This window comes from Mustela putorius, unplaced genomic scaffold (genome assembly GCF_011764305.1).
Source record: "Mustela putorius furo isolate JIRA1106 unplaced genomic scaffold, ASM1176430v1.1 tig00000487_pilon_pilon_pilon, whole genome shotgun sequence".
Classification (NCBI taxonomy): Eukaryota; Metazoa; Chordata; class Mammalia; order Carnivora; family Mustelidae; genus Mustela; species Mustela putorius.
The window spans coordinates 7,678,249-7,690,276 of record NW_025421399.1 but is presented as its reverse complement, the minus strand read 5'-3'; the positions used below and the strand labels follow the sequence as shown (position 1 = coordinate 7,690,276).

General features: G+C 45.8%; 1 protein-coding gene across 2 annotated transcripts in view; it reads left to right on the top strand.

The window, feature by feature from the left end:
- The window catches only part of PITPNC1 (phosphatidylinositol transfer protein cytoplasmic 1), a 255,033-nt gene that overhangs the window by 1,265 nt on the left and 241,740 nt on the right, over positions 1-12,028 (top strand). The gene's annotated exons all lie outside the window — the stretch shown is intronic.

Genomic DNA, 12,028 nt, shown 5'->3' with positions numbered 1-12,028 from the left:
TCCGGATGCACCAAAGGGAATTGGCGCGCCCCTCCCTCCAATTAATAAAATGAATAAGGCAAACCCAGGCGCCCCAAGCGTGTACTGGTAGCTTGGGGGTGGGGGACAGAGGCACCCCGTCCTGGCTTGGGCCCTGGCTCCGCTCCCGCGTTTTGCTGTAAGGTCTGGGTACGGGAGAAGCCTTTGCCCTCAGGATCTCCAGGCCCCGAGCCCCGCTGGGGGGCACCTCGGAGCCCTAAGGGAGTCCTCCTGGGCCCGGACTTCTCGCGGTCGTCGCCAGCCTGGGCGCCGCTCCCGCCACGCCCGCGCATAGAGGCTCCCAGACCTGGCCTCGACCTTTCGCAAACCGCCTGGCTAGGAAACTTTCTGCGTCTCTTGTTTCTTTAGCGGCGGGGAGCGTGGTCTGCGGGCGAGCCGGGAGCAGCGGGGGCTGCGGCGCGGCCACAGGAGGGCGCTCCAGCACGTGGGTGCGGGCCCGGCGCGGGCTCCGGGTGCTCCCGCTGCAGCGCGGGCGCGGGGTGGGGGGTGGGGGTGAGGGGCGGGGGCTCGTCCTCCACCCGCTGCTCCGGTTCCCCTCTCCAGATCCCCCGAAGCAGCAAGCTCCATCACTCAGGAAATGATGACTCAGTGAGGACTATCCAGGCCCCGGCTTCCCCTTCTTCCCCCTCTCCTCCCTACCTTTTCGGTGCTTTCACAATGGTTTAGCGCCTGTCCAGGGACAGCAAGGAAGCGTGAAGCCAATCAGGGAAATTTGAAACTTACTAGTGTGGTTTAGTGTGCCAAGGAAGCCGGCGAGCCAAACAGTGTTTATGCTTAAATACAGAGCATTTAATCTATCGGGTATGGTATTGAGTCATTACCTTATGGAAGGGGATAGGTGCTTTGGGGGGGGTTATTTAACCGATAAAGTGACTGTGCTCCCCCCGAGGGGGGGGGTTGTCTTACCTGGATCATGTGTTAAGGCAATCCAAGGCAAGATCAGAGTAGTTCCGAGTTGACAAAACATCCATCCCAGGAACACTGACTACGGAAGAGAAAGGTCAACCCCCTCCAGAATGGTCACCTTAGGGTTCCTGCTTGTTCAGCGTTTGAGGAGGTGACGCTGGAGTAGAGTCTTGAAGGATGGATTCCATGTGGATGGCGTTAAGGTTTGGGGGGTGCACCCCGACCATGTGAATCAAGTGGAGGAGGGGCACGCAGCTGTGTAGGGCAGTGGGGGAGGCACATGAGTGACCCCGGTTAACCAGAGTACTTGCGGGAAAGGTTGAGCTCTTCCGACCCTCCCCGGGCAGCGGGCAGCTGAGCCCGAGCTGTTCAGCCTGGAGGTGTGTGCGCTTCGGCTCTCCCCAGTGACTTTATTTGTTGAGAGGAGTTTGGGATCCAGGAGTAATGTTGGTATTGCAGGAAACGCCCCCAAACGGAGATGAGAGTCAAGAAAAGAACGAGTTCTAGAATCTTCTTACTAGGTTCGAAATATTTTGCTTCTCTTTCTCCTAGTTGGTTTTCTTCGCAGACTTTTCCTGAACATTCAGGCACAGGTCTTAAGCAATGTATGTATTTATTTATTTATTTATCTATGCTGCCAAAATACCCACCACTTCAGGGTGAAGTAATCACTTTCGAATGTGCAGGTGGAGGACCCCCGCCCCCCCTTTCTTAATTGGCAAATGAAATCAGGCTCTGCATGTAATAGAATGTATAATTATGATTTAATTAATGTGTAATTCATTTGGACTAAAAGCATGATTCAGTTTCTTTTTTCTTAAGATTTTATTTGTTTTATTTGACAGACAAAGATCACAAGTAAGCAGAGGGGGTTAGGCTCCCCGCTGAGTAGAGAGCTTATGCTGGGCTGGATCCCAGGACCCTGAGATCATGACCCCAGCCGAAGGCAGAGGCTTAACGCACTGAACCACCCAGGTGCTCCCATGATTCAGTTTCTTAAAAAGTTATGTTTTGAAGTTAGTTTTCCACATGGTTAGGGAAGCAGGGGTCAGTTTAGATTGATAGAGGTTCCAAACTGATAGGATTTCAGATTTTCCAAGCCAGGTGATAGGTGAGGAACTTGACCCCGTGCACTAGAGGTTGGATTCCTGGAGTCTGACTGGTAGTAAATCCCCTGTGTCCACCATCCCCCCCCTTAAGCTGTGTCCTGCTGCGCTTAACATTATTTTTTTTAACAGATTTTATTTATTTGAGAGACAGAGTGTTAGAGCAAGCGTACACACGCACACAGATGGAGAGGGAGAAGCAGGCTCCCTACTGAGCAGGGAGCTTGAAGTGAGTCTCTATCCCAGGAACTGTGGGATCATGACCTGAGCCAAAGGCAGATAGACACTTAACCAACTGAGCCACCCAGGCGCCCCTATCCTTAACATTAAAAACTGGGAAGGAACTTGACAGTGTCTTCAAAGAAGACGGTTACCGTCAATTTAGGCAGACTTCTTGGAAACCTCGCTTTTGCTTCAAGGCATTATTTGCTTCGGCTCTGATTCTGTCTACACAGTACTTCAGGAATTTTTTTCTGTCAAACCCCCATGGTTAGTCAGGATTGCCCACATTTTTGAAAATGAAGAGGGTTAGTGAGAGAGCCAACACTGTGTCCATTCTTCTTCCCTGGCCTTATTTTGTTTAACTCCTGGTGGGGGGGAGCGTAAGGAGAACTCATGCACTGTTATCCACATTTTGCAGATGTGTAAACTGAGTCAGAAGGGTTAAGTCATGTGCACCAGGTCACAGAACTAATTAGTAGCCCAGCCACAACCAGAGCCATGGTAAAAACACATTGGTTTTCTTCCTACTGGTCCTTGCCTGTCACTGGTATTATTTAATACAGAAAAAGGAAAAAACCGTTCTGGAAAATAAAGTCAACACTATCAACTTAATGAAAAATCAAAGATCTTTTCAATTGTTGTAGAGGGTACTGGATTCTACTATTTCTCTAGGCCTTATTTTAACTCATAAAATGTTCCCTAGTTCCAGGAAAGAGGAGCAGTGTTGGGGCATAAAGAAAATAAAGCTCAACCACGGTCTAGATCAGTCTAGATCAGAGTGTTGGTGTTCTGTTTTGTTCTGTTTTTTTTTTTTTTTTTAGACAATTTCCGAATGAAGAATTTTAAGAGGTAACATCTCACGGATTAATTTTAATAAAAAACTTCATTGGAACTGTTTCTTCATTTATGTTCAGTGTCCTCTCTGAACTGAATATAGGCCCATTCATTGGGAAGTTCTAAACAGTAAAGGTTCCTGGGGGATGATAGTTGGTTCTAAAGAGACGGTTGTTACCATCTGCATTTGGAACATTTGGACATGTAGGTTTTTTCACTTTAGAATTGGAAGAGCTAGTGGAGGTCTTCTGTAGTTGAGCCATTTCGTTTTGTGAAGGAGACTGTGGTCATGGAAGATCCAGTTCGTTGTCCATCTCAAAGCCAAGGTCAAGGTCTAGGCCAGAGCCTGGGTCTTCTGATTTCTGGTGCAGAGCTGTTTTATATTGTAGGCCAGGCTTTCTCCCACTTTTCCTCCTCTGGGGAGTTTCCTTGCTGGAAGGAAATACTTATCCCTAAGCCCTCTATGCAAAGCCGGGACACTAAGCATCCCAAGTAGTCTCTAGCTGAAGGTGGCTTGGGGACCTTCCATCTACTTAGGGGACATCTGGTCAGCTGACCAGAGGGAAGGCTGGGGGCTCTATCTGAAGCTGCTCCTGTATAACAAGTCTACTGGTTTTCCTTGGATTGTGTATTTATTTGGGGCGGCTTCTTTTGGATGCATGGCTCCAAGATTACCGTGACGTTCAAGGCCGATTTGACCCAAACCTCTCTTTGGTGCTGCCTCTTGGTGCTGCCAGCATCCCAGACCTCACCCACGTTCAGGACTCCGTTCAGGACTCCGAGGAACAGTCTGAAGATGACCCCACCCCATCCAGTCCTTATCAGTAAGATCAGCAGTTTCAAGAGCTAAGCACATCCTAATATTTAGGCAGAAATCCTTTTGTTTTCATTACTTGCTTTGGTGTCTTAACAGTTCCTGTTCTGACTGCATTAACGTTAATGGGCATACTTTTAGGGATTTATTTGCGGTCCTCAGGGATTCGTGGCACAATGAAAAATAGAAACAATTCCCTCCCCTCCAAGAAAAGAAGAGACAGAAAGAAAGGAAAGGAAAGAAAAACAACTTTTTAATACAGAATATTATTTTGTTCTTTGCCCTGGCTGGGAGCCAGTACACTTTATCCTGGCTCCCCTGGGTCCCGGGAGAATTTTCTTGCGCACATTTCTGAGAACAGATTTGGGATTGGGATGGTGCCAACTCTGGAATGACCTAAATGGAGATTCCAGAATGCCCAATAATGCTGCTTATTCCATTTCAAACAATTTTCATGAAATGCGCCTGCAAATATTGGGGCAGAAATTCTTTCGGGTAAGAGAGTTTAAGTTTGATACTGGCATTGCCACTGATTTTTGTACGAAGTGATACTCTCAGATATAAAGAATAAAGGTTCCCTGGGTTAATCTCACATACGTCCCCCAGGGTTCCTCAGGAACATAATTTTGAGAATGTTTTTTAAGAACAAGTACTCTTGGGGTGTCTGGGTGGCTCAGTAGGTTAAGGCCTCTGCCTTCAGCTCAGGTCATGATCCCAGAGTGCTGGGATCGAGTCCTGCATCGGGCTCTCTGCTCAGCCGGAAGTCGGCTTCCCTTCCTTTCTCTCTGCCTGCCTCTCTGCCTACTTGTGATCTCTGTCTGTCAAATAAATAAATAAAATCTTAAAAAAAAAAAAAAAGAAAAGAACAAGTACTCTTTTGACTTTTTTTTTTTCCCCCTGACTCCTAGCCTAGCTGGGAGGGACCGAGGCCAAGGTCATGAGTTTGATTTCTTGGATGATCCTGGTAGCTTCCTTTGCCTGTCCGACAGTCAGAACCACGTTCTTCAAGCCCAGTTATCTTGCACAGTTCCCTTGCTGGTCAGGAGGGCCACGTGGGCGGGTTAATGGGTAAGTGCAAAGCTTTCTCCCCTTAATGGAACGGACAACAGGGAGCAGATGCTGCGCTGGCAGGCCAGTCAGTGAAATTGACTTTGTGTGTGAAGGACACTGCCTACCTCCCCCTCCCCCCAAACCCTAATCCCGTGATTTGGGTGAGAATGTCTGCCAGTGAGGGGAAACAGATTCTGGGCCTTGAAAAAAATGGACGTTATTGTTAATGAAATCTTAGTTAAAAGTGGGTGGTAATTAACTTTTGCTTCTTTAGAGACTGAGTCCCTGAGGCACTTAAAAACCAACTTAAAAACCTTGTGTCTGGTTAAGTGAGTAATACTTCTTTTCAGAAAAGCTCTCATTTCAGGTGAACAGAGAATACTGTTTTTTTGTAAGCAGGTTTTAAAAAATTAATAGTGTTTCATCAGTCCCTTTACAATCTGCTGTACCCCCACCCCTTGCCCCAGAGTGTCAGTTTGGAAAGTGTGTGTATAGGGGGAGGGGTTCACAAAGTTCTTTTTTTTTTTTTTTTACTATAAAAGTGTGCACAGTGACAGGCAGTAAACGTGTTTTTCAGGGGCAGTGATTACTGGAAAAGTACGTCGAGGTTCATTGCTTTAGCCGCCTGAGTGAGGGCACAGGTGCCACTGGTTGGCCTGTGTGGGCTTTGGCCTGCTTTCTGTTGCCTAGAGGTTTATATGGTCAAATAACTCGGGGAAACTTTTTTGGAAACTAGCTAACACTTCTGCCCCTGTTTGGAAAAAAAGACAGGTATAGACATCAGCTGATTTGTACCAAGAAGTCAGGAAGGTGTTTTTTTTTTTTTTTTTAAGATTTTATTTATTTATTTGACAGAGAGAGGTCACAAGTAGGCAGGGAGGCAGGCAGAGAAAGAGGGGGAAGCAGGCTCCCCACTGAGCAGAGAGCCACATCTGGGGCTCCATCCCAGGACCCTGAGACTAGGACCTGAGCCGAAGACAGAGGCTTAACCTTAATACTGAGCCACCCAGGCGCTCCATCAGGAAGTTTTTACATATCTTTTGTAAATTCAGCCTGCTGTAGGAGCAAAAGGAGAATTTCAGATTGTAGATTGCCAACTGCCCCCCCTCCCTGTCTCTTGCTGGCAATTGGGAATTTTATGGTATTCCCAAGTGGAGACTTTTTTTTTTTCCTCCTGGGTAGGCGCCATGGGAGATGAAGTGCAACTATGTTACCGATAGTAAAACTGGAGAACAAATTGTATCTGGAAAATGTCAAGTCCTTTGAAAAAGACATTATCTTGGATGCTTGACTTTTCATACTGTATACACCTCCAACTTAAAAACAATTCATCCTTATAGACAGGGTCTCAGGGCTGCACACCTCTAGTGGGCACTGTTTACCTGGAACCTAAGTGGGAGTAGTACAATGTGAGAGGGTCCTGCAGCTGGCCAAGGGTCTGGGTTAGCCCTCTGAAGCTTCCAGCCGCTGCTGCTGTCATGTGTTAAAACTTGAATGTTTATAGCAAACTTGTGGGTTTATAAGTGGAAATGGCACCTCTTGTGACGTCATTCCTGACCACTCCATCTAAAGTAGTTTTCTTCTATTCTTTATCTCTGCACTTAACTTATTTCCATCGGAGCATTTCTCATAATCTGTACTTACTTGTTTGCTTGCTTGTATGTCATTCATTCCGGTCATTATCTTTTCAACCTATAACCCACGTAGGAAAATACCACATAGTTTAACTTATTTTTCTTTCATACTAAGTCTTTGAGATCCATTGTGTTATTTTCCAGTTGTAGCACATTTCAGTGCCCACTAGAAACTTTGCAGTGCTCAAGGGCCACGGGTGGCTGGTGGCTGCCATACTGGACGGGGCAACTCAGAGGCTTTAACCTGGTCTGGCACATAGTAGATGCTTAATGAATGGTTGGGCGGAAGCTGGTAAAAACAGGAGCATTTCTAGAAAGCTGAGCCCAGTTTCTCCCTTCATACTGTTTGTTTTTTTCACTTAGGTTTTACACTTTTTTTTTTTTTCCACTTAGGTTTTACCTGATATTTTTCAAGCTAGAGATTCTTTTATATTACAAACATCTTCATTTTTTAACAAAAAAGATTTTATTTATTTATTTGACAGAGATCACAAGTAGGCAGAGAGGCAGGCAGAAACAGAGGGGAAGAAACAGGCTCCCCGCTGAGCAGAGAGCCCTTTGCGGGGCTCGATTCCAGAACCCTGAGATCATGACCTGAGCGGAAGGCAGAGGCTTTAACCCACTGAGCCACTCAGTCGCCCCCAAACATCTTCATTTTAAAGTTGCTCAACCATACCCCCTGAGAAGCTCGAGGCCAGTCTTTTGTGGGAGTTAATGTAATCATTCTGCTTTCATCCTAACTTCTGTAGGAATGTATTTGGTTTCTATTACTCTGTAACAAACTATCACAAACTTAGTGGCTTAAAACAATACCCCTTTATTATTTCACAGTCTCTGTAGGCCAGAAGTCTTGGGATGGCTTGGCTGGATGGTGTGGCTGTTCAGGGCCTCTCAAAGTTGAAATCAAGGTGTTAGCTGGCCTGCACTAACTTCTGGAGCTTGGAGTCTCTTCAAAGCTTGTGTGGCTCTTGACTTCAGTTTGTACCCCCTTTCTTGCCAGCCATCAGCTAGGGGCCAGCTCCTAGAGGCTACCTGCTGTTTCCTGCAATGTGACCCTGCCCACGACAGGGCAGTTTGCCCCTACAGGTCCAGTAGAAAAACAGCACCTGCCACTTTGAACTCTCTGACGTGTTATCTTTGACCTTCAGACTCTTTTTCGAAAAGATTGGCCTGATTAGGTCAGGCCCACCCACATTCAAGAGGAAAGAATTACAGATAAACACAGTGTGCCTGCCAGGGAGCTGGAATCTTGGGTGCCTTTTTGCCTTGACAGTTTATCTTGAAGTAATTATTTCTTGTATCGAGGTTAGCATTCAGGGGAGCACGGATGTGTTCAGATCACAAATGTTTGTTGGACTCCCAACTGTGTGCTAGATGTTAGGCCAAGCACTAGGGATGGAGCGGCAAACAAGACAGGCATAATTCCTGCTCTCCTAGCGCTTATAGTCCAGAGGCCACTAGAGAAGTTTCACTGCCATTTTATTTTTTAATTTTTAAATTTTATTTCATTTTCTTTCTTTTTTTTTTTTTTTTAAAGATTTTTATTTATTTATTTGACAGATAGATCACAAGTAGGCAGAGAGGTAGGCAGAGAGAGAGGAGAAAGCAGGGTCCCCACTGAGCAGAGAGCCCCATGCGGGGCTCGATCCCAGGACCCTGGGATCATGACCTGAGCCGAAGGCAGAGGCTTTAACCCACTGAGCCACCCAGGTGCCCCCTTATTTCATTTTCTAAAGATTTTATTTATTCCTTTGAGAGCGAGAGAGAATGAGCCAGGGGAAAGGGCAGAGGCAGAGGGAGAAGCACACCCCCTACTGAGCAGGGAGCCCAATGCAGACTTGATCCCAGGACCCTGAGATCATGACCTGAGCTGAAGGCAGATGCTTAGCTGACTGAGCCACCCAGGTGCCCCTCACTGCCATTTTAAAATAGATGACAGGGGTACCTGGGTGGCTCAATTGGTTAAGCATTCAATTCATGATTTTGGCTCAGGTTGTGACCTCATGGTCATTATATTGAACCCTGCCTCAGGCTCCACACTCAGCACGGAGTCTGCTTTTGAGTTTCTCTCTCTGTCCCCCACCCCTGCCCCATGTACACACTTGCTCCCTCTCTCTCAAATAAATCTTTTAAAAATTTGAGTTGGTACGTAAAATACATCTCAGTAAAACTGTTTAAAATATAGAGGTGGCTGTGGATAAACATGGACATCTATGTTTAGAGACAGAGCCATTGACAGAAAGTGCTGAATTTGAATTATGAGTCCACTGCAAAGTTGTGATCCCCGTCCTCAAGGAGATGGCTCTAGTTGTCCTGATTTTTAGACAGCTTTCCGAAGGAGGTGGTTCTCTTCTGCAGCAGTGTGGGAAGAAAAATCTGCCAGATTTGGATCAGAATGGCCACAATTTAGGTCAGAGCTTGATACTTAGGGGAAAGAAGCAATCACAGCTTGAACAGCTGCCCTGAGGCCCACTGTAGGGTTTCAGGGTACTGGGAGGCCATCACCCCTCCTTCCCACCCCAAGGGGACAGAGGCCGGTGGCCACTGTGAGTGGAAGGAACAGTACCTGGCGACCTTCCTGGCTGTGGCTTCAAGTACATGTTTCTGCTTTCTATGTGCATTGAAGGAGAAATTGTGTTAGCCAGATGAGTCCTAGAAAACACATTCTGGAGGAGATGGTTCTGCATGGGAGTTGAACCTTCTGCCTGATTCATCTCAGACAGATGTCCTGAAGATGTGCCATCATTGGCTTTATTGCAAAGGAGACTGATGGGCTATTTAAACTCTATCCCAGCAGTCTCTGTGTAGGATGGCAAGATTGTACTACACTAGGCTGGGCAGATCTCCCTGGATGACAGACCCAGAGAAGGGAGCCTCACTGCATAGGACACACTGTCTTGGCCACCGGTTTTACCCATGTCACAGGAAGGAGGCTAGGGTCCCCCCACCGCTTTCTGGCAGACTGCCTGAACGGCGTTACCCACTGCTGTTTGTTAATTTAGAAACACGAAAGCTGGCCCTCACCAAGATTTTGATATCAAGTATTACAGTGACTCATTCTTTCATTTCCCTGCCCTCAGACAAAAGGGGCCTGCTCTTAAAATTCCTTTTTGGACTTCAGTGGAAGTCGACTCATAATCTAAACAAGTAGCTAACATAGGTTCTTGATCAAGTTTATCTAATGACTCTTCACTTTTTTTTATGTCTCTCTCTTTTTTTTTCCCCCTCCTTTTAAATTTGAGTAAAGCATGACCTTCTAGATTCCTCTTGTTCCTGAGCAAAGAAAAAAAAGTCACCCTTAAATCCTTTGGATGATATCTGACAATCTTTAGGGTGTTGTTTCTTTCCCAGAATGAATCACCTAAAGAAGTAGGATTGGCCCAACAAATGTAATTTGATGACAGCCTATAATAATGTTGTTTAACTACCTAATCTAAGAAGCTAATCTCCAAAGACTGGTCCCCGCCCCTCCTCTACAGGGCACACACGCACATGTGCATCATTGAAGTCATTATATTTGCTGCATTAAGGCCAGATCCAGGTGTTTCTGAGCACTAATTTGTGTATTTTTGCACCCCAAAATAATCTGTATATTAGAAGAAAACTTTGGGGTGCCTGGCTGGCTTAGTCAGTGGACCGTGCATGTCTTGATCTTGGGGCTGTGAGTTTGAGCTCCATGTTGGGTACAGAGATCACCTAAAGGTAAAAAATAAAAAGAAAATTTACCGAGTGAGGGAGTAAGAAGTCACCACTTGGATATAATTAAGTTGTCGAAAACCTCAAATGCTTTGGCTCTTATTTGCTGGATTGTTTGTATTCTGCACTAGTCTCCCCTATTTTGTACTTGTAGCGATTGTAGTGGGATTTATTTATTCTCTTTTTTAAAGAGTTTATTTATTTATTTGAGAGAGGGAGAGAGTACACAACTAGGGGGAGGAGCAGAGGGAGAGGGAGAAGCCAACTTCCCACTGAGCAGTGAGCCTGATGTGGGGCTCAATCCCTGGACCCTGAGATCATGACCTGAGCCGAAGGCAGATGCTTAAGGGACTGAGCCACCCATGTCCCCCTATATTTTTGTTTGTGGTTTTTTTGGCAGGGGATTTATTTATTGTTAAAATGGCAAAGTTTCACGTATCACTGTGTCTGCCGAAATGTTTCCACCTTGTATGGACAGTTTATAGAGACCGTGCTATCTGCTTATCTGCACCATCTCCATCTTTGTGTTTTACATAAATTGTGGCATTTCCTTGCCCTGCCTCTCCTGATCATAGCATCCCAGAGCTAGGCAGTTACCCTGTGTCACAAGGTCTTGGCTGACTGCGGTCTTGCAATAGCCTTGTTTTTACCTACATAATACAAGAGCCAGCACTATCTGCCTCAGCAGGCCATCCTATGAAACGTGCTGTTTGGAAAGTAAGTGTTTTAAAATGTGGTTTCTGGTTTGGTTTTTAAAAATTCTTTAAAAGATTTTATTTACATGTTAATTTGCAAGAGAGTGCATGCATATATGGCCGGTGGAGGGACAGAGAGAGAGAATTTTCAAGCCGACTTATGCTGAGTGCAGAGTCCATTATGGGGCTTGATCTCTCCACTCTGAGGTAATGACCCGAGCTGAAATTAGGAGTCAGATGCTCAACAGACTGAGACACCCAGGCACCCCTGATTTCTGTTTTTGTAGCTTGGACTGGTAGCAGGTAAATTTCACATGCAAAGGACAGAGAGAAATTACATCTGTGGAGTGCCTTTTGGTTCAGTCCTCAGAACAGTCCTATGAGTTGGATATTATCCCACTTTCTCAGTGTGGATCATCGGTGCTTGCATGGCTGGTCAATGGTAGACCTCCATCCATACCTCCAGCCACACCTCCATCCATACCTCTGTCCATACCTAGGCTGGTCAGACTGCAGAGACCACGCTCTTTGCTCTGCCCTGCTCTGCCTTCTGTTGAATCTGAAAGTTGGAAGGGGATCCAGATCTATCACGTGGCCACACAGATAAATAAAAATCTCCAAGATCAGAGAACTTGTTCAGGGTTATCAAAGCAAATAATTGGGGGAAAGTAGTTCCTCCGTTCCAGTTAAGCTAAGAGAGCGGACCATGAGTTTTATCTTCCATTGAACCATCCATTTCACCCAAGTATTCAACCAAGTGACATTCCTCTGTTTAACTTTGATAAGTGAATCATGTTCCTTTGAAAATAACTTCTGTAGTTCATGCTCTAAAAAGAGAACCACCCCTACACGTTTGAAATTATTCCTTTTAATGGCAGTAAGAACCTTTGGCTTTCATACACATCAGCAGCAGAGGTGTTCGCTGATGAACACCTGGTGACTTTCTCAAAATTAGTATCAGGAATAACAATGGGAACAGACAAGTGACGCCATGTTTTTGGCACATTTAGTTGAAAACTTAAAAGACTCTTC